At 42.4% G+C, this 25,822-nt stretch overlaps 1 long non-coding RNA gene across 1 annotated transcript; it reads left to right on the forward strand.

Moving 5' to 3' along the window:
- The first annotated feature begins 7,602 nt into the window (after positions 1–7,602).
- On the forward strand, positions 7,603–25,602 carry LOC111271964 (uncharacterized). The gene is made up of 3 exons (XR_002687246.2): positions 7,603–7,691; positions 20,671–21,063; positions 24,893–25,602. It is a non-coding gene; the product is annotated as an uncharacterized LOC111271964 (long non-coding RNA).
- The last annotated feature ends 220 nt before the right edge of the window (positions 25,603–25,822 follow it).

The following is a 25,822-nucleotide window of genomic DNA, read 5'->3' on the forward strand; positions in this document are numbered from 1 at the left end:
ATGGAGTCGCCGTGGTTTCCAAGATCATACCAGCCAACATATATGAAACATTACATTCGTTACACTCCTGCTCGTAATGAGACAAGCGGATTATGGGTGATACTTGTTTTTAGTCCCTTTCCTTCTGCAGCGTCGATATTATATGGATGAATAAAACAGCAAATAATTCAACAGGAAATGGCCAAATAATGGTCCATAATTAGTATCAACTATTTTCACTTTTTTCGAGCATTATTGCTTGAATTCGAAATTAAGATTACTGCGCACGAGACAGATGAGACTGTGCGAGAACCCGGCCAGTTTTTTTTTTCTCAGTACACCCTTTTTTCTCTCTAAAATCACACATGCATCTATATAGCACAAAAATTGTCTTGACTCCCTAATCCAGGGACTGTTTTGGCCCCCTTTCGACGAGGTGTAGATGTAAGCATAATGTGTGACGGTGGGAAAAGGTGTGTAGTGGAGCGCGAAAGGCTGAGCAGGGGTAACGCAACATAAACCAAGACCCCGCCATTCGCCCTCCTCGCTTGCTCTTGTCGTCGGACCCAGTGAAGCGCGAGTGAAACAGAAATCCTGGCGAAGGTAAGCAGCTGCAGAAGGCATGGGTAGATCTCAACGAAGGAATTGTCATGGCTTCTCTTAGCACCGGCAATGATGCCCGTAAGTTCGGCCGACTTACCGCCGCTATGATGGAAGGTAGCGGACTGAACCATGACTGTTGGTGCTCATGGCAGAGGTGGAACGAATGGTGAATACCAGCATGAGCTGGCAATGCGATGGAAAGAAAACGGAACAAAGCCGGAAGCGACCACCGGCCTGTCGGGGTCTCCGCCGGTTGGATAAAAGTGGGATAACCCCAGCAAACAGAGAGGTTCGAAAATAGTTGACGAACCTGAGCAACGATAAAGGAATCTTGCTGGCTGGCTGGCTTGCTTGCCGGATTCGAACGTGTGAAGCACAGAAAATTGGGGTTATGTGATGGTCGTAATCAACATGAAGAATGGCAGCGCAACTCAGGATGAAGCTGAAATCAGAAAAGAACTTCGGAAGATATGAACGCCGCTGGCGCTGTTGAAAGGATGTCTCGCCTCCGCGTGAAATAGGTTACAACTTCGCAAGATAGGAGCATGGGCTGCGCAAGATATCAGGAGAAGAAAATTCGACCGCCGTTAGAAGACTGCTAGGGGAACCATGCCAAAAAAAGCAAACTGTGCAAAAAAAAATAGCCAGAGCTCTCAGATGTAATGAACAAGAGCGCTGCCACTACTGTTGACGGCATCATGCTGGTACAGGTGCTAGACATCGTAAAAGATCCATGAACTACGTAGTTTATAAGAGAGAAGACTTTAACTTGGGATTGGGTTCTACTATTGACTATGCAGTATGATATGAAATTCACTATTTATCTAGAACAAAAAAAAGTGTAATGAAAGATAATCGTGCGAATCAAACTGTGACGCAAAATATAACGTCTAGCTAGCTTTACATTCATATTAGGACATCCGTGTAAGTTTAATGCAGACAGTTATGCTGTAAGAAATGGCGATCCTTTAGCTGTATAACATGACTATAGGTCAAACAAAAATAATTCATATTATGTGTGTACTGCTTTTAACAGAGCTTGTATAAAGATTTATCAAGCAAAAGGGTTTGAACGAGTTTCACAAAATCATTAATCATCACACAGACAGATAAATACGTGATAAACTAATATTGAATGAAAAATCTCCATAAGGCCTTGTTGATCTACTCAAATCAATCGTTCGTTGTTACCATACAAACACCCTTCGATTCAGATCCATTCATGAAAACAATTGAAAGCTTTTGCCATACAGCCCCTCTCAATTAAACTTTATTTTTTTTTTAGGGCCAAAGTGCTCACTTGGACACCCGGAAGTTTAACTTATTGAAACCGAAACTGCTCCATGTATTCTTCTTCGAAATGAGAAAAGGGACGAAAGACCTAGCATCATTCTTCATCAGAAAGTTAGCTCTCGAGTCATTTACGTAGGTAACCCATTACTTTCCAATAGTTGTATAGTAAATACAACTATTGAAAAAGTCCGTTGTAGTTAATTTTGGTGATACGTTTACTCCTATCCATATCCCTTTAATCTTATCATATCACTCGAGCAACGCAGGAACGACAGTTCGTTGTTGTCAAGTTGCTACGGAAGCATTTGCCTAGTATTACGTAATTTTGTTCGTTTGCATAGCTAACTAGCTGGCTCTCGTTGCGTCCTACATGGCTGGCCTGTGTTACCTATCCTTGGCATCACCGTCTTCTTTCCGGGTTCACTACTTTCCTGTGGCAAGGCCAATAGGTCACGCCTTAGTTCACGGCAAATGCCTGTTAAGATGGAAAACGACGTGGATGAACCATAACCAACCTAGTTGATTAGCAATGGTCAGCAATGAAAAACTGGTTTACACCTAGAAACGTACGCAAGTTTTCTACAACAGGCATAACGATGACAGCGAAGGGATGTAGAAGCACAAACTGTTCACCTGGCGTTAATGGTATCCGACTGTTTTTTAGATTGTGTGTCTATGTGCAAAGAATTTTGTCACAGGTCGGCCCACGGACTCACTTATATAACTTTAGGCCAACTATAGCAAGAAGATCTGGGAAAAAGTGTAAAGCCACTGGGCTTTTAGGGGGATTAAAACAAGGGCCTAATACTGTCAGTGATCTGCGATTGGTCTGTCAATTTATTTTGGTTCTGGGCCCTCAGGATAACAGCGCTTCTCTCCAACCATTAAGCTCACCGCACCTACAAACTATAACCAAGAGCACCAGAGATTTGTTAGAGGTTTTAAGCCTGTTGCATAGCTATCTGCTTATGACAACATGGTTTTACGAGGTCATGGCTCATCTTGACGTCGTCCAAGGTACCGATGGGAGACATGCAAGCGATCAAAGAAACTCTACTCATAAGGCGTGCTTTATATATCACTTATTTTCTTTTAAGCGTTGCACAAGGATACAATATTCACTTCAATAATACCGACTGTCATGATATTGACTGGAGTTTTTATTAGTTAGTCATCATTTTATTATTATTTTTATTAGTAATAAAATTAATATATATAATATAAAGCGATATATAGGATAATACACTAAATGACCTGTCATTTATCTGAAGACCAATCACTCACATGTTATGCATAAAGGACAAAAAGTAAGTCACCTAGGTCAACTCTTCGGGTTTCGGAAGAATGTGAGGTTCGTTCTCACAAAAATATGCTGTGCCTTTTTTTGATAGGATTTCTATGTTGGTGACTAGATTAGTGCGTCGTTAACCAAAGCGAACTTTGCACAATAGGCGTTCATACTCTTGGAGAAACTAATGTGCTTCATCACTTAATACTTATGACTTCGGCTTTAGTGCAGTTCCAGAGGTGTAGACAGGACATAAAAAAATAGCGAAAACTATAAATGAAATCCACAAACGCATGCCATCTTGAATTTTCCTTTAGATAAACTACTCACCATAACAGAATCCACCATAATAGTATCATTTGCACGAACGTTTCCATTTTCTATAAATATCGCCAACTGTAAATTATTACTCTCATTCCCCCGCAGTGCAACGTGGCGAGTCAGCTTTCAATAGTTGGAAAATCAAATTATCCACTCCGTCTCCTTATGAGTTCTCCTGTTTTCTCATATTCCTTCGCTCTGTTCCACCCAGTTCTCATAGCCAACATATAGATTACTTTAGAATTGATCCTTTATAGTGTGCACGCGCTTTTGGGTGAATTGTGGAAGTGCCTGTTTGCACACTGATCTATGTGACCTGTTGCGTCAACTATCAACCAGCCCGAATACCCCAACCACGATTACCAACGTCGGATAGGGGTTACTGTTTTCGCCGGTATTCCAGCGACGTCCTGCGAGTCTGGCTTTGTCTCGTAAGGCCCGAACCGCTGTCCCGAGTGGACTTCACTGAAGCTTTATGGAACCCCACTTGCACTCTAGCTATATGGGAAACCAACGGAGCAATTTTCGCTTCCCGATGGCAGCCATGAAGAGAGGGTGGAAGAAATGGAGGTGAGAGGCAGAAGACGTGGATAGGTGTGGTATGAAGTTAGTCCAAAATAGCTTATGTGACGGCTTTACCCAAAAATGCCCCCTTGGCGCCTCGAACGGCGGTACCAGCGGCAGCCACCACCCTCTTCGGCGTCTCGCACAACACTAACAACCGAGCGGCTCTCGATCATCGCTAGCTGGCCGTGTCTGGTCAGTCAGTAGCCAGCGTGGGGATTCTATTTCCCGGAGGTAGGCCCCAACGCACAGGAAAGTGGCGTACATCGAGGATGGTCGTAGCGCAAGTTCCTACTGAGCAATTTTTGCCCCCTCTAGGCACTAAATGGCTCCGCAATCCGGAGCCGGGCTTGGTCGAACTATTCTCGACCCGTACGTCGTCATAGGGGACTCTCTAAGAACAAGCCTCGCCGTAGTCTCATGTCGAGCAACAAATACGCCATCCGTCTGCCATTTCCCATCTAAAGCGCAGGAGACCCTGGACCATCGCCACTAATTGATATATGTGTACATACAGAGAGATGTTAGAGAGGTATGAAAGTTAGAAGCTGACCTGTTTGTATCTAGCATTCTTGTAAGGTGACCCGCAAAGTGACAACTCCTCCAGCACGATTCACTAGTAGTGTTATTGGATTATTTCTCATGTTCACGATGATCTTATTGTTTGTTTGATAGAAGAAGCACTTATCTACATCGTTAGCTTAGATTACATCGTCGGGCAATTTATAGAGCTTGATTCCAATCATGCACCGAGCTTGCTCTACATTGTTAGAGGCCCGCTGAGGTTATATGTATATATGTATGTATATATATATATATATATATATATATATATATATATATATATATATATATATATCACTTTAATTAACTCTTCATTAAGCCGAGGTGGTAATAGTTTTTTGTGAGCCTAGTGCGATCAATTTTTACCATCTGCAAAGGTGGCAGAGGTGAAGCATGCCCTGTGAAAGTGTGTGGTGGTCCGTTAGAATGTGCTCAATGAGTTTTTATACCATAGCGTGCAATGTGTACACAACTGCCCTTATTGCCCGTGCAACAAAAAAATGAGTAGACAGTAAAGCGAGGTGTAAAAATGTACATAGAAGAAAGAATACTTCAGATGATTGCTTTGACCGTGTATTAACATCACTTCTCGGTGTTCATATTGAGTAAGCAAATTTCTTTCATAGCTGAGCGTCTTCCTTTATTCATACAAATTGCGTGCTTATGCATCAACGGCAGGAATTTTATTTAGTTTTGGAACATAGTTTATTTGGCTGTCTACCGGAATAAGAAATAGAAATACGCCTGTTGTGTATGTGCAGCCTTATAAAACATAAACACTGAAACGTAGCACCTCGTGTTGAGTAGCTGTAGACTACAAAGGAAATCGGCCCGTAACATAGTATCTAATTCTTCATGTTTTATCCATTGGTTTGTTCATTTAAATCGGCTTCGTGACTCAAGGGGCGCACACGTATGACTATAATAGTTAGTAATAACAAAACTAATAATGATTTTTAGAAAGAGACACGACACATCACCTTCGTTAGCCCATGAACCATGCAACATTGAACTAAGCCCCCTTAGACATTTAACAACCGTTTTTCCTTTTGCCGATCGAGATTTTTCCCATTTCGCCGACGACTCATCGACGACGGTGAGTGACAGGACCATTCACCATTGAAGGTAACCTCACCGCGACAACTGCAAGGTTGCTGTCGTATTTCTGCATGTAAATAGTCATAATGTGATAAAACAACAGGGCTGCATCTAATGCACGTACGCATTTCAGTTACCCTTCTCTTTTCCAAAAACTCGAGATACTTGCAGATGATAGAGCAACCATCGGAGAAAAAGATTTAAGCAGGCCTTAGGTACTGAGCCGCTTTAGCAAGGCCAGTCATAAACATAAAGCGTTTGGACACAATGCAGTGAGGCAAACCTCAGCCTCGCCAAACAAACAACGCCACCTTGCTTAGCAACAATGAATGATGTTGTCGACTTTCCTCTGGCTGACTCTATTCTTTAGGAGTGGTGTCTTTGCCCTGCCTGGGCACTGACGATAACGCACTCCAATGAGACGACAGAGCTGCAAAGAGGGCAAAGTTGCCGACCGGCTCGTCGTAATCCAGTGACGGGCAAAACGCTACCTTTCTCGTTTATATCTGTGCTTCGGGGCGTTAAGAAGTAATGCAAAAGAATTAGACAGTGGAACAGCAAGGTTGCTTGTGTAATAATAACACATTTTATAATTAATTAGATGTATTTAGTAACGGAAATTTGAAGACAATGCAAGTTCCCTATATGGATTCTAGAGCGTGATGCTTAAATTATGACTTGCCGTAATAAACATTCGGATAAAATGCTTCAAAACGTGTACCTAGTTTTGCTAGCTTAATATTCCTTACGCTACAGTCTAACAACCTGCAAATTTTAAAAATTTTCAATCATTTAGATCAAACCTGGTCCACCGGCGTGTCCAATAATAAATCTCAATATAAAGTTGCCCATATTTGTAGTCATAGAATACTGTACAATACTGTGTAATAATAAAAACAGCCTCGGTATCTAGCCTTGACCTAAGAAAACATATCGTGTGCAATAGAAAATAATCATATGAATTTTTCTAGGAAATAGTGCCACCTTCTTAAATCTTCAATACATAATCATCCCCCTTGAGTAAGTCGAGTATTATAACATTAAGCGCTGGCAAACACGATAAATCAATCTACAGAGACGTTCTTTCGAGCATTTTTGCTCAGAAATCATAAGCAGAGAAACGTAAAAGTCTCGCTGTCTTGACAATTTCTTTGCAGTCTAATACAGAGTACATTCAAGCATGCGATGATTCATAAGCTTGTTGTTTCGTAACATAATCGAATTCATTTGATACGTTCCATTGCTTTGCTTACTAGGTTCCTTGTTAAATTTTCATAAGGTTTGTTGTTGCATAACGGTAATCGTAGCATAGAACTAGGTGGTGCCCTGTCTGATTTTCGATAGTAAGTATCTCTGCGTTATGTCATTAAGCTTCCGTCACTTTCATCTTTCTTCTTATCATCTGCTTTTCGAGTGGCCCAACTGGTGCTAAGAAACCGTGCTGCGGCAATGGGCTACAAGGCCATGTCGGAAGCCGGTCTCAGCGCTGCTTTGAAGTGCCTGCGCCCCCGTGAAAATGATAGGTTAGCGCAAAGCGAGAACTAGTGCCAAGTGCATTGAGCGTTTGGAAGCGAGCATCGAGTTACCGCGTCCAAATATTTGGGCAAAAGGCAGGGCCTGTGCACGCTCCATTCGGCTGGTGCCGCTAGCCAACCTAGTAAAAACCTAACGATAGCGACGGCGTTGCTTCTCGACAGTTTTTTTCGCTAGTTGTCAGAGGTGCTTGAATCAAACAGCGTAAATCATTAGCAGACGACTGTAAGTAGAGTGCGGTCGAGAGACAGAGCAGGATCCATGTCCTACGACAGGTCGATATACCCGTAGAAGGGTGGTGACGATAGGATAGGGAGAGAGATAGATAGATAGATAGATAGATAGGCGAAAGAGGAAAACGGAGAAGCAGTTGTGGAAGCAAGACTTCTTAACTGGTTATTGGGCCGCCTTATAAACTTCGTGTTACCGAGCTCCCTACCAAATAAAGGTAAATATATTGGTGACACTAGTTTAGCTAGGTATCTGTTATACACTGGCGCATGAATGAATCGCTATTCAATCTCCACGAGCAGAAATACAGCGATTTTATGTACATTTTGATTCGGATACACACAGATCACACTGACGAGCTTAGATAAAAAATGGACTAGAACTTTTTTGAGACAGCGCGAGGTCTTTACTTAATTTTTTTTTTTGTTTTTTTACTGCGTTTCACCCTGTTGATACTCTAAAGGAAGCATGATAACGATTTTCAAATGGTCAACTTACTTTTTGCTCGACTCTGTACGTACGTATGATTTGCCGAGAAGGTAGTGATTGTTTTTTAACTTCAGACATGTGAACTGCGGTCACATGCCTGAAGGCAAGATGAGATTTGACGGTAGCAGGTGTGGTAAAATGAATAGAATGCCTCGGTCCGCTACATCTTACAATATTGCCAAGAACCGTAGAAAAATTGCTCCACGTACGGTTATGATGCGTTATTAGAACAAATGGTGGTTCTCTCAATTTGATGTGAAATATACTCTTTGTAGTGATCGACCAATGACAAAAAAAAAATTATTGTCAACGTTGAAAAAGCCCGATACGTGAGCAACTATGATATCACCGAAAAACTAAGTATCTGCTATCAAACCACTGCTCGCCACAAAACGAAGCCCGATATTCGGGTGCCGTACGACTCACCTACTCGATCTACCTAAAACGCAATGAGTCCGTCTCTAAAGCGGTTGATTATGACTTGTGAAAAATAGATCACACAGAATCATTAAATACAATGAAAGCGAAGTGTGATGCTTCGCAATCGAATAGTTCAAACTGTGTTTTTCAAATGTGTGTGAAAATTTGTTTATTAGAATTAGAAAGAAATTGTACATGATAACTTGCTACGGCCTGGCAAAACAATTTGGAAGTCTTCTGTTAGCAAGTAACAAGATAATAACAACAAGCCATTGAAAGAAATCGACCGGATTTAGTGAACCGGAAAGCTGTCGACTCCTACCGTGATACCGCCAGAGTGGGTCCATTTTTAGTTACCCGGCAAAAATTCAAAGGACCTACATGGGAATCTCAATGCATCCGCCGTACAGTATGTACCATTCGACTTTTCCCTATTTCGGTACCTGCAGAACTTCGTTAATAATGCTGATTGTGTTTCAACGGACGAACTTGTCGTTATTTTTTCGTCCCGAAACCATAGAATTCCCAGAGAAGTAGGATTGTGGTGTTGCCAAGAAACAAATGAAAGAAGTTAATTTAATATATAGACATCGCATAGACAATGCCACTGTCTATGTGGTGGCGGATTGTGAGCGTCACAGGGTTTGTCATCGGATGTACTAGTGGATGCGGTAACGATCACAGCGAATGATATCTGGGTAAAGTGCTGTCGTAGGAGTCTACGTCTTTCTACTACAAAAACAGAAGGAAAGCTTGTCTCAGTTCGATGACAAGTAGACGGAATGTCACTTATAGGGCGGTCAGGTCAGATTGCGGGGTCGGGTAAAATGCGATAGCTTAAATACTACGTAGGCGACAAAGCATGTTCGAGCTACAAAAAACAACAAAACATCTAAATATATCATTTGCGTCAATTAGGACCATCCCATCGAACTTGGTTAGAATCGGAAAAAAAAACATGTAATATTCAAATGCAATCATAAGATCACGTATAAATATGATGGTTATAATAATTTAAGGTATCGATACATGTTTTAGCGGTATGACGTACACCGATATGAACAATGCCCCATGTAGGACATTACATTAAAAAATCGAATGGATATTATATTCATACGATCCAAGCGTATGAGTAGTCTAACGACCCATCTGCAATTCTGAGCTAGCCGAAGTAGTGAACGGCAACATGATTCCATCAAAGTCATACCAATCTAAGCTACGTCTATAGCAGTATACCATACGTAAAAAGACGGAACCCATTTAGAGATTGTGTACTGTTATCATACGATCTGTGCCTTGCCCTGGAACGTCACTGTCGTGTACTTCAGTTTCGCAAGCATGAATCTGCGCTTTTGTTCGTTGTTGACGCTTTCGCTGCCTCGAAAGACACTTCATTCTACTTTTGATTCTAGAGAACACAAATTGGAGCGTCCTTAAGGCGTTTGCTGTCAGAAGTCGTTCATGGACAACGGCTGCGGCTATTGTTACCGGACCGTTGCTAATCAACATTAACAAAAAAAAACGCGGGTTCTGTCTTATACGGCGTTGACGGAGAGGAGTTGCAGACAATCATTAGAAACTACTCGGTTAGCAGTAAAAAACAGATTTTCTTTCCATTTTCAGATTGAGCTATGCCTACTTAAAGAAACAATTTATAAATGGTGATTCATGTCTAAGCTAAAACAGTGTAAAAGGGCTAGAGACTGGTCGTCGCGTCGCGCCGAATCGAGTACTTTTACAGAGTTCGTCTAGTTTTAGTAAGCTCTGTTAAGTCTGAGTAGTCTTAGGTTTTTTTCTAGCCCTGAAGTATTCGACTTTACGGATACACCTTAGGGATAGCTTATATATATTTTATTTCATTACGTTTCTAAAATACTCTATCTAGTCTACAAAAAATAAGGGGCCATTCATTTGGCCTACTTTATTCAATTTAATTACCAACGCCATTTTAAAGCCCTTAGAAATTGTTTGTTCTTCTCGATGAACAATACAGAATCGGCCCAGCCTCATCTGTTGGCGACTATTTCCGGAAAACAGGATCATACATTCATATGCGCGATGTTTCAATATGAAGAAGACTTGCATCAGTCATGCTGCAGTCTCACATCCTGCCTCACCCGCCATGCCTGTATATAAACTGTTCAAAATACTTCAAAGTTTAGACCATCATGTTGTAGTGAAAAGAAAAGAGGAAAGAATGAATCGCTTTGAGTACTTACAAAGTAGAGACATAAATGTATATAGGCTTACGTTTTAAGGAATGGCGGTTGCTAGTTCCAATTGGATTTATTTCCCAAAAAGGTACCTGCAATAAAGATTAACACATTTTTGTCCCCATTCGCTGTTGTTGTTAGGGAAGACGCTGCGTAATCAATGAGCAACTTTGAACTCTAGGAAAACCATGGAGTTACAATCTTGAAGCTTATTGAAAAAGATGTGAAGGCAATTCTATTACGGCACGAAAACTTAGCTCCAGGTGGGTTAAACTGATCGGCAGCGGGGTTGAATCGTAGGACTCGGCTCGTCGCCGCGAATAGGCCGAGTAAAAATAACGTTACGCAATGGCGCTCACACATCGACAAACGTTCCTGTCTGAAAGAGTCCCGAGAAAAGCATTGAACTCATCGAATGCGAGATTTCGATCTCAAAGCTTGTTAGTCGATGCATACGATGAGTTGAATAAATGCGCCAGTCATCTGCTAAATGGCGGCTTGGAGCGCATTTTTAAAATTGTGATACTGCTGAAATACGAGGTCATAAGGAGTTCGACTTCGCCTAGCACATTAACGAGAACCATATAGCAGACGCGTAAATATGGACACCTAACCTAACCTATATTTATGGTTTTTACCAGCCTTCATTAGCTCTTCGCGTGCGTATGCTGAACGGTTTAGTTGCCCATCGAACCAGTTTTTTCATTTGCTTCCATAAAAGATAGCGAAATCATTGCACACAAAAACTTACAAAATTTCTACCTTTTTCTAATTTTCTAAGTTCCTAATTTTTAATTACTATGGGCTGGCTACACTCCTATCGTTTTCGTACAAATGCAAATATTTTTTTGTTTATAAATCACAGAAGCTACCGAAAATTTACAAGGTAAGCAGTGGTTTAGTGTTTTTAGGTATTGCAGAAAATCCTAAATCTTAAATATCGTAGTCGAAGTGATACCCATTTCTTTTATTATTAACAATAGTGCTGAATCATTTATGACACGAACAGCGTGTACATAGTCGATCATAAACCGATACCTTCTTTCCTTGTTGTACACGCATTATACAATCCCCATTTTAGCGAACCTTCATTTCTACTATGTTAGCTATTTTTCGATGTGACCTCTGCTTTCAATGCACATTATTACATTTGTCCGTAGCCGTTTCAGTCTCTCTCTTTTATCCCTTACCGGGATGTCGCGGCGGACGCTTTAAGTGTACTTCTAACAGATGCTGCCAAGTGTTCCGAAATCGAATTGATTGGCTGAGGTGTGTGCAGGGTTTCTTGTTGATGCCCGGATGGCTATTAAATTCATATTTGCGTCAATGCGAGGTCGAATATAATGTACAGCAGCCCGCAACCATGATGACGACAAACGGACGGAGGAAAGGGTTTCGCCTCACTTGGCGTTCTTCTTTGCCTTGCGAATCGACGCCAAAGCCGGCACGGCCTTGTTTCCTTGTGCCAACCTTGCTGCTTTCCCCGTTAAACTAATTCATCCATTCATCCGTTGACTCGAATCGGTTATGCAAAGGCCTGCGGGAAAAGCAAGGAAAACACGGTTCGACGCAGCCTAACCCGCGCCAAACCCTTGAGTAATTACTGTACCTCGACTTCCTGCTACTCTAGGAAAGATAGTGCGTTTAAGGAATCGTCAAGTATAAGCAGCGAACAATCGTCCGCTTTCCATTTACCCTTATTTCCTTTCTCCTTGTTTTGCAGTCTCGTTCTTCCTCCCATGCAATGGTCGCCTGCCTTCGCAGGCCGTCAGCCAGCGGAAGCAGACCCCAGCATGATACAGAGAGCAATTGCGCGTGGGCCTGCAGTCTTTCGCAGTGAGTCGGTGGTGATGGTCGCGACGAAGGTAGTACCCCGCACCAGCCAAGTGTCATTAGGAGAGTTCGTTTTAGAGTTTAATGGAAGTTAGCGTCTCAGGGGACAAAAGATACTCTTCCATCACTTCAACCCACCCCATATATATGTATATATATATACCAGCACCAGCCCACCGTTGCGACTGCGGATGCCGACTTTGTTCGACGACCACCGCTGCGTGCTGAAGAGGAAAGCGTTGAAAAAAATGAGCAGCTCAATGATTAGCCGTGCTACTACTGCTGCGTACAACAGAACCGCACGTGAAGATGAAACCTAACGCCAGTGAGCGTTAACGAGCGACATCAGCCTAGCCATAGATTTGGTCGTCCTCGACGACATTTCAGTTCGAGGCTTCAAGCGTCTCAACATGGCCTATTGCCGTCCATCTTTGCGTATGGCCAACAGCACTTCCGAAGTAGCAGAACTTTCGCAAGTAATGGGAATACACCCGCTTTTCCATGTCAGCTCCAAGAAATGCGAGATAAGGAGCTGCTACTGCAGGAATCACAGGCAGCAGGATCCATCAGAGGTTCTTTGGGCTGAAGATCTAGTCGTACTGGTCGGAATCGCCGTTGTCTAAAGCACTTCGTCCTTTTAAGTGTCCCTTTGTCAGCACCACTTGTGCCACGAAGCGATTGCGCTGCGGTGGATGGTTGTTCGCGTATGCCATGACAGCAGCAGCTCATGATTCGCACTCACGATGGCGCCATTTAGGTGAGTGACCGTTAAGGCCTGGTCTAATTTCCTTTAAACATGCTTTTTGGACTCCTGGTGTTCTGTTATTAACAATGAGTATTCTCCAGATGACATTCGTGTAGCTAATCTCTTTTTTCTCCCCTCTCTCTCTCTCTCTCTCTCTCTCTCTCTCTCTCTCGCACACACAAAACCCTTCATTCATGTTCCTCCCTCCCTTCCTGTTTTGACATGCACTATTTGGCTCTATCTCATCAAGGCGGATAGTTTCCCCGAACTCAAAGCTTCGACGTTTACTTTTTCACTCTTTGTGAGCTGTAAATGGGCTTTTCTACGCAAGGCCATTGGTTTGCTGTCGTCTTTGTTTTGCAAGTTCCGTGGTGGCACGGTGGGCAGTCTTTTCGCAAATCTTACGAATATTGTGTGGTCTAGGTTTGAGTTCGGGCGTAAACACAGTTTCACGCTGGGACGTGCTAGTCGTCTGTGGCAAAACTTGACGGCGGTGGAGGACGTAAAACACGAGGCATTCAGCCAGTAATAGGAAAAAGTACCATGTAGTACGTTGTATTGCTTCGAAATTTGCGGTTTTTTTCGGCCTGCAAAAAAATACTGAAAAAAAAAGGAAATATAGCAGCGTGTATGACAAGCGGAAAACAGTGGCAGTAGCTTATTAGATTCAGCTGAACTGTGATCGTATTATGGAGCTATAAAATATTTTTTCAACATGACCATTGTAGTTTCGACGCTGGTCTGGTTCAACATATTTAATAATATATTAGTAATACTACAGTCTCTTTGTTGAGTTAAAAACTCCATCTCTTGCATTTGTGACAATTGCTAGCAATTTGTATATTACCTTCCCTTCGTTTTATTGTCGTCTTTCGGACAAGCCAACGTAACAACTAAAAAAATTAGCAGCAATACTAACCTGTGAGCTAGGCCAACGTAATGTACTATATGACTAGGCCAGCCGTTTACACTAAGATCAGACTATAAAAACGCAATGAAAACGAAATGTTTGATTGCGCCGTCGGCTGAGTAATCCTACCATTGCCTTTCATTCCTTATTCCTCATTGACGTATTATGTTTGTTTCTACGACGACCACGGCCGTACAAGCGCGTCAATTCGTGTGCTCCTCGCCGCGCGTAACGCTGGGCGGGCGCTTGCAGAATGAGAACCTTGCTTGAGTTTTGCCTATGTCGGTTTCGTCATAGGGTCCTCTATACTTTTTATGGTCATAATTTTACGTTGCTGTCCTCGCCATCAGTAGCGCTCTTTGCCTTTGAGCTTTATGATCGTCTGCCACTGACAACGACAATACAGGGAACTTTTGTCTCTACTGGGCCAAGAGCCAAATTGATGTCATCCGCTTCTGTATCGGAGCGCTGCCAAAGTCGCTAGCCTGACGAACACGTCACAAAGATGAGTTCTACAACGCTATAGAGAGCTACGGATATGTAGCACAACCGCTAGTAGGCGCTGGTGTTGGCTAACAGAACTCGCCCGTCGTCGTTGTTCCCTATAGAGAGTCATAGGGTACAATAACAGACGGCCTTCGGCTCCGTAGGGCTCGCAAGTCCCATCTCTCTCAATTTTGTGTTTTGGGATCTGCTGCCGTGGCTAATAAAAAATAAAATTTCATCTGGAGAAATTTGACAGCACCAGCGAGATTTGAGCCTTCGAATGTCGGTTCGTTCTAGACCCTTCCGTTGTTTTGCTACGTTTGTGGGTTGACATTTTTTGGCGGAGGACGAGGAAAAGCGCGCCTTTGACATTGAGGCAAGTGGAAAAGAAGAGACACAGGGAAAAGCCGGGGAATTTTTTGAACGGGTTAGTACTGGGCAAAAGCCCTAAAAAGATGGTGGCCTCGAAAAAGAGATGAAACTGAAGATGGAAACGGCGAATATCGTTTGAGAACTGCTACCGTTACCACTTTCATCAGTAGTAAGAAACGGAACATGGCGAAGAAAAAGAAGAACCGAGAAACGGGGCACACTTGCACAAGTGTGCCTCGGAAAGAGACGAAACGAAGACAGTGGTTTTCAATGGCTGTGCTAACTGTTCTGCTATGACTAGCCCTCTATGTCAGTGTCTCATTGCGTAATAGGAACGAACGACAAGAGAAACGCGTCTCCGGACTAAGAGGCCACTCTTGGTTTTTCATTCTCTTTCTTTGGCGTTATTGTTGTAGGATAGGGTCATGGAAGCTGCCAGCATCCGTAGCAGTAACAGCGGTTGAATCGTCGTCAACGGTAGTCGAGCCACTGTCATTGGCGTTGTCGTAGCTACTCGAAGATGAATAACTCCCCTGAGATATATGATGACGCCCTAAAAGAAAACGGGGATGCTTCTGGCGAATGCTGCAAAAGTTTGCGAAGACGAGGAAAGAACGACGGGTAGCCAAAGCTTAAACAAATAATGCATTCTTTCAATTCGATGGGACTTCCAGACGTCGAAAGTTCGAGAGACCGTCACAACTTTACATTGGTTTATGAGTCAATCATTATTAGTTAGCCCATTTCAATCCCAGGGCTTCTGTAGAACAAAATGATCTTAACACAAATAGGTAAAGAAAATAGACGCCTAAGCAAGAGTAGACTCTCAAACTTGTCTGGGTAGCAGGTGTTCAGGCAAATACATGGGCGAATACGCACGTTACATACAGCTATTCAAATCTGAAGGCTAAAGAGTTTCAACATGAACACGGCATGCTAATGATAGGCTACTGATCCATTCTACTCCGAAAAATATCCCCAACCTGGCACCTCTGAAATTACGAGCTTGGTTGGCCAGCATTCTGCCGTTTGTTGAATTTTTTCGACTTTGACAATCAATCATCTGCCCCCCGGGATACGTATAGGTTGAAACGACACCAATTAATTATTGGGCCTTTCGTGCACTTCCTTAAACCACTATGGCTCTTTGTGAGAGCCACCGTAACATACCAAGCCGTGCGTACGATAAAAGTTTAAACTGTCGATGGCGAAAAACTTCACATACGAGGATCAATAAACAAAAAAAAGAGCTCAAAATCGAACGTATCAACGCTGCATTTTGAATATATAGGCAGAATCTAAAAAGCGTATTGCCCAGTATAGCCTAAGCCTCATATAGATCTATAAGTAACTAGTGCTTTTGCAAACTCGAACAACACATTTTCAGTTCGAACGAATTTAGTTACCGAATCAACAAGTTACGAAAAGATGGCCTGATGCTTTAGTTGTTTGATGTTATGACCCATGATAGGGGCAAAGTAGACTGTAGGGTAGGCATACACGACGCATTGCTGCTCCTTTTGCCCCTACTTTGGTTGGTAACACATGGAATACTTCGATATTTACTTATTCTATTTGATCTTTTTTGCCTTTTGAAAAACTTTTTCTGTTTGAAAAAGTTATTCTATCACTCTAAACCATTAAGTTCCGCGCCGTTGCATGGCACTACAGATGCAATCTGTAGCTACGCCGAATGTTTACTATATCTTTGGTCTTAGTTGGGTAAACTTTTCTTATTTTCCTAGGATTCTTTCTTCACACTGGACCACCGCAAAACGAAACAGACACGAAAGTACATAATATTCTAAGGGTTTTACCTTAGATTTGTGTCCCGGATCATGTTCGTCAGTTGCTACTGCCAACGGTAAAACCTACTAACCTGCATTTCCGCAGAACCCTTAGGGTACGTCGAGTATTCGAGCAGCCATTCCCAAACTTTTCTGCCCCATTATGCATTGGGATCACGTTGGTCAGGTAGCCAGTAGAATCAACGTATTAGATAACATTAACCCTTGAACTGAATGTCGATGGACGCGCCGATCTGCGCCTATTGTCCAGTCAATGAAGAACAAGCTGGTAACCCCAATGACATTGACCACTGTTCGTGTGAATGTACTACGTTTGTGCGTCAAGCGATCTGCTCGAAATTTTATCTCTTTGTCATGTGACGGAGTCCATTAATTATCATTATTCATCCATAATGTGCAATTGTTATTAGATACAGTTTAGCCAAGACGTTCCCGTTTCTCAAGAGGGGTTTGTGCATCATTCGATGTCCTTGACGGAAATGTTGCAAAATATCCCCTTGATCGTTTTTTGTTTATCGAGAAATGTCGGAAATGTGCAGTATGTAGGCGACGATTGGGAAGTTCAATAACTTGAGTTTCAAGTTCACCCAACAATCAGATTTTATTTAACAAACAAATGATTTAACAAGTAAATTCCGGGCTCAATGTAACGATGTGCACCGAACTATTTGCTTATATTAATTCCTATGTAGGGCAAAACGCCGTATTGCGTATTTATCACGTCAGTATCGTATGGGAATTTCTTGTTTTATACACTTTAAAAATGTCACAATTCGGAACTATTAAAGTGATTGTAAGAAATTTACTTTATTTTAGAGCATACTGTTTTATGGACCTCATATCCATTTTCGTTAAAGCGTCAGCTTAATTAAACAAACAACGACAACAACAACAACAAATTTTTTACTAGGCTTTTTCCCGCTTATTTTTCGTCTTGCCATGCATTTTTTCTATCTCTGACCCAATTTGTGGCCGATCTCCTAGACCTATCATTTATAAGTATGTGGTTTTTATCTTGTTCGTATGGTCTTTTTCATCCCGCCCTCGAGTCCACAGGACCGCGCGATACTGTCTTAACCCTAGAGGGCCATTTGTAATGGACATCGTACGCAGAACACTCTCTGTGTTTAATAGTTTCATGTCAGGTGCTTGGTCTGGCTGCCGCCATTAGATTCCCAGGGGAATCTTCAGTCCGTTGTTGAGGGGCTGTAGCGGAGCTACAGATCGACGCAACCCAGCTTGAGATATCTGTCTCGAACACCCCACCTCAAAACGATGTTCTGCTCATGAACTTCCGCACATTTCAGCATGCTAAATCTATTATACGTTCGTATGCTCTTACACATGCGCACGTTGCAACTTGCAAGGTATTATTCTCTTCAGATAGATTTCTCGAATATGTCAGGTGTATTAGCACTGTGAAATCTCTATCCTTGTGAAACGAAATCAATGAACGCGTTTTTTTTTTTTTGACAAGAAAAATCCGTAAAAAATCGGTTTAGAAGAACACCTCTCATAACCTTCTTTAAGTAAATATCTGACAAAGCAGCTGTATAGAAGACAGCATTGGCTAGATGATTTGGAAGAAAACTTACACGTACTGGTTTCCCACGCTCCTGTTGAAGGTAAAAAAACAACGTGGCATTTAACGAAGTTGCCGACATCGTTTACCTTTAATGCCCATGCGGCAATCGTGGCACCTATTACCTACTACATTGCTGGCGCGTAGCTTTGCCTTTTGTTCTTACAAAGTGACGAACAAGAACTGCTCCCTTCCGGTGACGACAACGGTGGCTCAACTCCTCTATATCTCTCTCAACTTCCAGCCTTCGGTACAACTAATGGCGAGAGCGTTAATCACAGCTATATCTAATTTTTTGTTGCCGTTCAAGCTACCGTCCGTCTGTCCAGCGAGTCAGCCAGTAGTATAATAGGACCAGCACGAGAGATGTACTCCTGCCTGTTCGTATTTAGCAGGTCCTAAGTAAAAAATTTTTATTGCTATCATCTTTTTTTTTCTAGCTGGGTAGTGTAGAACTCGATAGCGTGGGATATTCTCTTTGTGTAAAAACCTCCACCTATCATATTCGCTCCTGTCAGTTATAAATTGCCAATGAGGTTGACGCTAAGCGAACAACCAAGGAAACGCTCATGGCTTAAGGAGCACAAATTTTGGAAAGGGGAAAAAGCCCGTAGAAGTACGAAACAACATTTTAGGTGCATATCTGTACTTTGCACGGCCCTTTTTTTTCCTACGATGAACGTCTTGTAGGCGCCAAAATCTACCTATCTCGTTCGAGGACTTGAAAAGAAACTCTCTTAGATGGTATAAAGGTGCTACGCAGTCAACAAATTGCTATCTTACCATCGAACTCGTTAGCTTTCGAATCAGTGTGTCCTTCGCTTTGACTCGGGAGAAAAAGGAGTCAGCTTCTAATGCATACATTTTCACATAAACATGTGTACACGTTGTGTAGCTTAGTCGGCTCTAGACAAATATCACATAGTGTAAACTAGTTTTGGCTTGTAGGAAGAACGCTATTGGTATCGTTGTGAAGTTCCTTGTATGCTTTGTCAGGACTATTCTTGTCGTTTATTGATATCGCAAGATTTTACATCTATTTTTAACTGGGCTACGATAGATACTTTTACTATAGACACCTGTATGAATGGTGACTGGATTTTCAACTACGCTGTCCCTTAAATTAGCTGACCCAAAACGAGGCAAGACGACAACTGGTCAAGCAAAGAAGCGGTCCTTCAAGGTACTGCGACAGCCACTGTCGCCGTAGCCGTTCTTTATAATTAGTACTTACTACCTAACCCACCGCATCTACTAGGTTGGAGAGCCAACGGCTGCTGGGAGAGCTACAGCCTAAGAAAGACAAACGTTTTATACCACAGTCATCATCTATAGCATAGTACACAGCTGATGAGCCTCGTTAAACACAACCTTCCCTCTAACGTCCCATTCGCGACTAGCAACTATCCCAGAGCACTGCGGAACACCGAAACCTATGTTATGCCCGCACACAATGTCAGAGGCATACGTTACTCTCAAACTTCATTTCAGTCACTTACTTACCCCTTAAGGGATGATGATGTCGGCACCAGGCCCGCCTCATTTCTTAGGCGGAGCAAAGCTCCATTTTCGTCAGTGACCAGTTATAACAATAGAGTAAGATCTGCACACATGATATGGCAGTTCTGGCGGAGTCAGGAAATCGCCGGATGATTGTCTCTTCATGCGACCTCGCAGCAGGTCACCATTTGCTGCTCACGAAAGCTAAACTGGAACGAGCGCGATCCTTATTCGGGATTCTGAATCTGTAAGAAACTGAGTTTACTGATGGCTCAATCCGTCAAAAAACAATGAGGTTTGTAATATTGACTGTGTTACCTGGTCTGTCAAACGTGGATTATATAACGTGACAAAAAGCTGGTTGTCCATTCATAAATAATACTGACTACAAGCGTAGGTTGCGAGAGGACGCTGGCAACGTTATAATGGAAACGTTCCGTTTGCTAATGAGCGTAAATCGATTATAACCCGTCTGCGGGTTCAGAGATGTGAACGCACTGCTTTTGGCACGGCTATGCGTAGTCTAACTGTTATAGATTCGATCAACACGATAGTTTTGCTTATAAGTCGTGGCAAATATATCAATTATTTTCTTTAGCAGATCGTTCAAACAGAACAGGTTAAGGTCGGCTTTAAAGGTTAGTTAGCTAAGTACATGAAATTCGTGTTTGTTTTTGACTCCAAGCGCTGATAAGATAGCTAGAGAATCATTTGTTCGCTCATAGTTTTCCATGAATGGTCATATCTGACACGCATATATTAAGTAGAAACAATGTGCAGGTTCGTTTAGAGTAAACTTCATGGTAGTTAATGTGTCCACTAACTGTAATTTTTGCAGTAATACCCTTGCTATAAATTCGTCTGCTGGTTATGATAAAACGGGAACTACAATAGAACGCATCGTTTTCCATAAAAGAGAAGACCAGCCACCGGGTCGATATGGTATCCAACGGAATTATAGCATTGAACATCTGGAGACCGTTGTAAGAGCCTCGGGACTGATTTCGTTCGGGTTTTCGATCATACCGCTAATAAACGTAACATCAGAAAGTGCTCTAGGAAAACCAGCCAAAGATCTTCGCTTTAATAAACGCAAGTGTCAGCCAATTAGAGACTGCTGATTGGCACGTCAACCGAGGGATATTATGGAGAGCTTCACAGTTTGTATACCTGTTGAAAATGAAGTTCGCTTGCGTACGCACGTACTCAGTGCGAACGATCGGGCTGAAAGGTAATTTCAACACTCATTTTATTATAAAAATGTGTGCGAGGCAAGCGTTACGGTTAATTTGTTATATTAACTACTGGAAAAAATGATTGCCAGTGTAGACTTACTGAAGACCAGGCCTCGTTTGAGTTCCTAACACAAGCAATTCAAGTGCGTATCGGGGCGGGCTAACCCTGCTAATACCAAATTATGTAATAGTTTGAAAACCGTCGTTAAATGGTATGATTTACGTGCCGTCATCCTTGCTATAATGTCAGAGTCATTCAAATGATCTCACCGATATTGTATCTTTAGGGTCAGACCGTTCGCACGTGATTTCTATCTTAGCCGATATAGGACCTTGTAAATGATTCGCTGCGCCAAATAAACATTGCCAATACACAATAGGTAGGAAACATCTTCTAAATTTACTCTTGTTATTTTAACAGTTTTGTTTGTAGAAAAAAATTCTGACACTTTTAGAGCTACATACAATACACACATTTCGTATACCGTCGATCCATGTTATTTGCATAAACATATGCGGCCCTGTTCAACAGGATACGTAGGCTGCTAACCCCGCTTTGATCCTACGAGCGTCTGCATAGAAGACCAACCCTGGCGTCCACTGCTAGAGGCAATGTGGCAATTTGCCAACGGCATTCGACTACTAGATCATTGCATGGCAAAGCGGTGCAAACCGGGTGGGGCTGTTGAGTTTTGGGGCTTCCCCGATGCTCGGAGCGATCTAGCCTGCTTTCTTCGCGCTTGCGTCTGCTAACTGCCTGCAGTCACTTTAGAGCGGTCGACGAGCATTACGGGTAATGGTAATAGCGGTGGAAGTAGTATTAAGCGTCTTGACAAGATCTGACTTGATCATTTAGCCGGCGAAAAAGCTCCTTGCGCGCTTCAGTCGGCCAACGTCCGACCACTGCAGTTATTAGCTGGCCTGCACCATTCATTGGTGGGATGCTTCAGCTACGGCTGCTGTGATCGTCTTCAAAATCGTTACAAGTATGAAGTGCTGCCAAAAGGAACATTACGTCACAATGCAAAGCAGGCCTCGAGCAACGTAGGTCCGAAATAGACTCACGAAAAGCGTGCACGTCGTCCTACCGATTTTATCCGTCGAAACACATCCATCTATGGGATGGAACAGTTAAGAGCTTTGGGGAAAAAGGAGTGAAAGCTGGTGGCAGTCAGGGTGCAGTTAAGGGTAACCTATCTTAATAGAGAAACGAACCTAAGGGATGATTTTGGAATTTACAGCTGTTAGAATAGAAAAGGATTAAATTTATGTTTACCCTTATAATTAATTTTTATTACTGTTACATTATTTTATATACAATATAAATAAGTATAGCATTAAATTATAAATTGCTTATAATGAACAACGACGACGACCAATAAAGTTCGACAGAATTCAGGTAGACTAGCAAACATTGTGACGAGTCGATAGCTGTTCACTGCTTAATTCTAATAAAAATGAGCAACAGAAACTTAATTTCATCTTGCGTCCTCACCCGATCTTTTTTTTTTGAAAACAGAAAATATATAAAGAAAAGGCTGCCTTCATTTAGTTATTGACATGAAGGCCTCTGTTCAATATTATGGTATTAGATTGAATAAACTGCCATAAAAATGTTGGCGAGCCAAGTTAACAATATGGACGTATATGACTATAGCGAATATCGTGCTACTCTCTGTTAAGAAAAGCGCACTGTTCGAAAAATGCTCAACTTTGCGTCCTTTTAAATAGAATTGTATATAAAACGAGGAATCTTATGAATCTGCACAACGGGACTGTCAATTACTATTCTGGAGTTGCGAGAAATGACCACCATAAGCAGTACGAATGCTTAACCATTGAGCAAGCGACTAGGATTCTTGTGCTATAATGTATATACTGTCTGTGGTTGCATAGACTTGTGCCATTAGCTACGACACACCGTCACCTCTAGGGGCAGCTGAGTTAGGGTTACGGCAGGATTCGCATAGAAACGAAGCCCCTCACGGGGCCCAATCATACCTGAAGTTCGAAAGGTCGAAGGCTTTCCACACGCAACCATCTAGCTACAGTCATTTTGATATCCTGCTACAGGACGTGTCCACGCCTTTAGCTATTGATCGCATTCCTTGAGAGTGGAGCAGCGTGTCGGAGATCCATTTGCACGGCCCACTGGCGCGCACATTCATATGCCCTGCCCGAACGAGGGCCTTACGGCGTGGCGGTAGTATGATACGTGCCTAAAAGCATCCAGCAGATAGCTACTGGATGCTGATCGGGGCAAGAAAGGTTATGCACCTTAACCGATGTACCTACTTTAAGCGTGACACATTTAACCCCACGAGGGACGTGGTGCAGCCTGGAAACGGACACGCGAGAAAACTGTACTGGTGCAGGAATCGAGAGAGCACAGCGAACTCAGCCGGCATAGACTCGAACAAACAAAGGGCTTATGTTGCGTTCCCCAAGAAAAGTTTGACTCTTCATCATCTGCGGACCATCATGCTGGTCGCATCTCGTTGGAAGCTTGGGTACATTCTATGGAAAGCGGATCTGACCATTTTAGCCTCTCCAACGGAGAGAACAGTGCTTGCTTTATGGCTGCTAACACAAAACCGAGGCTTCAATAGAAATTTTTAGGGAATGAAGAAGTGTACCGCACTGCTACGAAAAGCTTTAGTAAACGACAAAAGGAAGCTTTTTTCATGGTACTTACACTGTTGAATGTGTGCTAATCAAGCAGCCGTGACACGGCGCAAAATGTATTCGTATATTTTCTGTAGATCAGTGCTTAGTCAATACTAGCCGCTTAAAACTTTGACATCTCTCACATTTGCCATTGAGGAGGTAACAATGAATGTAGCCACGGAAAATTACTACGGCGTGCTCGTACGAGGAATAATTTATACAACTATTTAAACAATTCTATATATTATTTGTTGACTCATTGTTTCAGCCTACTCAAAAAGTCTGTCGATACAGCTTAGCGAAGCTGATATCCTTACCGAGAGTTTTCGCTGTAATGCTCGAGTGACAATATCTCCTCTCACGTTACGCTATGTATGGAACAAAAACAAGTATTTTCGTGCTTCGTTTTTTCAAATTGAATCGCTTAATTAGCGCTCCAATCTAGGCAGCCATCGTCAATGAGCTAAAAAACTAAATGGCCTAGGCTAATTCTCTTCAAAGCTGCGAAAGACCTAGGAGGCGCAATTGAAGATGGCCTCGGACCAACTGCTCTTCAAAGCGGTCGACGTTCAGACAAATTCGCGGTTCAACTGTAGTCGGCGAAAAAAGCGGCTCGCTTTTTAGATATTTTGAACTATCGTACCGGTTAGTCTACAGTCGAGTATAATCCGCTGTTCGAGCTCAGAGCTCCTAAATATTTAGCTGTATCGTTTTATACCTAGTATATGCCTTAAGTACACAAGTAGAGCTCCCCCTGCCTCTTCAACTGTCTTCCGTTGGGCATCGTAGAAAAATAATATATGAGATATTTACACTATGTTAAATATATTCAGTCCTTGATGGCATTCGTGCTACACATGGTCGAGATTTACACATCACGCACTAATAATGACATAATAATTTACAGTACATTTGCCTATCTATCTACAGAAAGACACACACTCCTATCTACTACCAGAATATTACAAGCTGGCTGAGATGGGTGAAACATGCAGTTTATGAACGTCCTACCACCTATACCTGCTGTTCTATTGCTCCCATGCACTTAACGTTTGTCCGAAGTTTTTTTCAATTTCCACGATGTAGTAATTTTCGTTATACGAAGTCTCAATCAGCTCGTCTAGTTACTTACCCGTATCATTTCTACTTCTCATCCAGGTTCAACTCTGAGTCAAAAAGAATTGCCTGAGAAAAACCTGTGAACGATGTCAGTCTTCCGCGCCAAAAGGAAAATTTCCCGTGTCGTCCTATCCTCAAAAGGTATTAGCATGGGAGGAAGAGGCGAGATCTGAAGGAAGAGACGGGCACAGCTGGTGACGTAATGGCTAATGTAACGTAACAGAAAGGGGCAACTATTGCCGCTATTGCAAAAGGAAGATGCAACTGCACTTGTGAGATGGCCAGTTTCTTCATTAGGACAAAGCGAAAACAGTCGTTCAGCAATTGGGACGGCACAAAACATCGCCGACACGGAAAAAACAATCGAGATCATTTTCTTTTTAACGCCACCAGCTGTTTATCTGGCGCGCTCCGTCTGACGTTTTACCGGCCGTTTCGGCTTCGTCTATGTGAAGGATATGGCATCGCTGAAGAACTATCTATAAGTTTTATACGACTTTATACGGTCTTTATACGACAGAATTCACTCTCGAATGAACTATACCCAGCATCACGCACTTTGGCGTCCTTGACATTTGTTGGCAAGCCAGGCGCAGGTTGGATTCTCGAGCGATCACAAGGTTGCTTGACGAAGAAAGAAAAAGTCTAAATATCATTCATACAGTATCCACTAATGAAAAATTACTCTGTGATAATGGGGAGAGCGTTTGATAGTAATGTGTGCAATTTGAATAAATGAAAATGAAGAAGTATCGTATTGTCAGACAGGCGTCATTGACAAACTTTAAGTTCATGTTCGAAATTGCATGATGCATCGTAGTATGTATACGGTTCTCGTTTTAATCGTTTCAACGAACGACCTACAATTTGCGTAAGTAACGTCCCCAACTAATCTAACATAGGTGAAGTTTACAAGTTAAAACCAGCCTCAACAACCTGTTGCTAAGTTTTTCAAGTCCACAGGCATTT

Source organism: Varroa jacobsoni, unplaced genomic scaffold, assembly GCF_002532875.2.
Source record: "Varroa jacobsoni isolate VJ856 unplaced genomic scaffold, vjacob_1.0 contig01323, whole genome shotgun sequence".
Taxonomy (NCBI): Eukaryota; Metazoa; Arthropoda; class Arachnida; order Mesostigmata; family Varroidae; genus Varroa; species Varroa jacobsoni.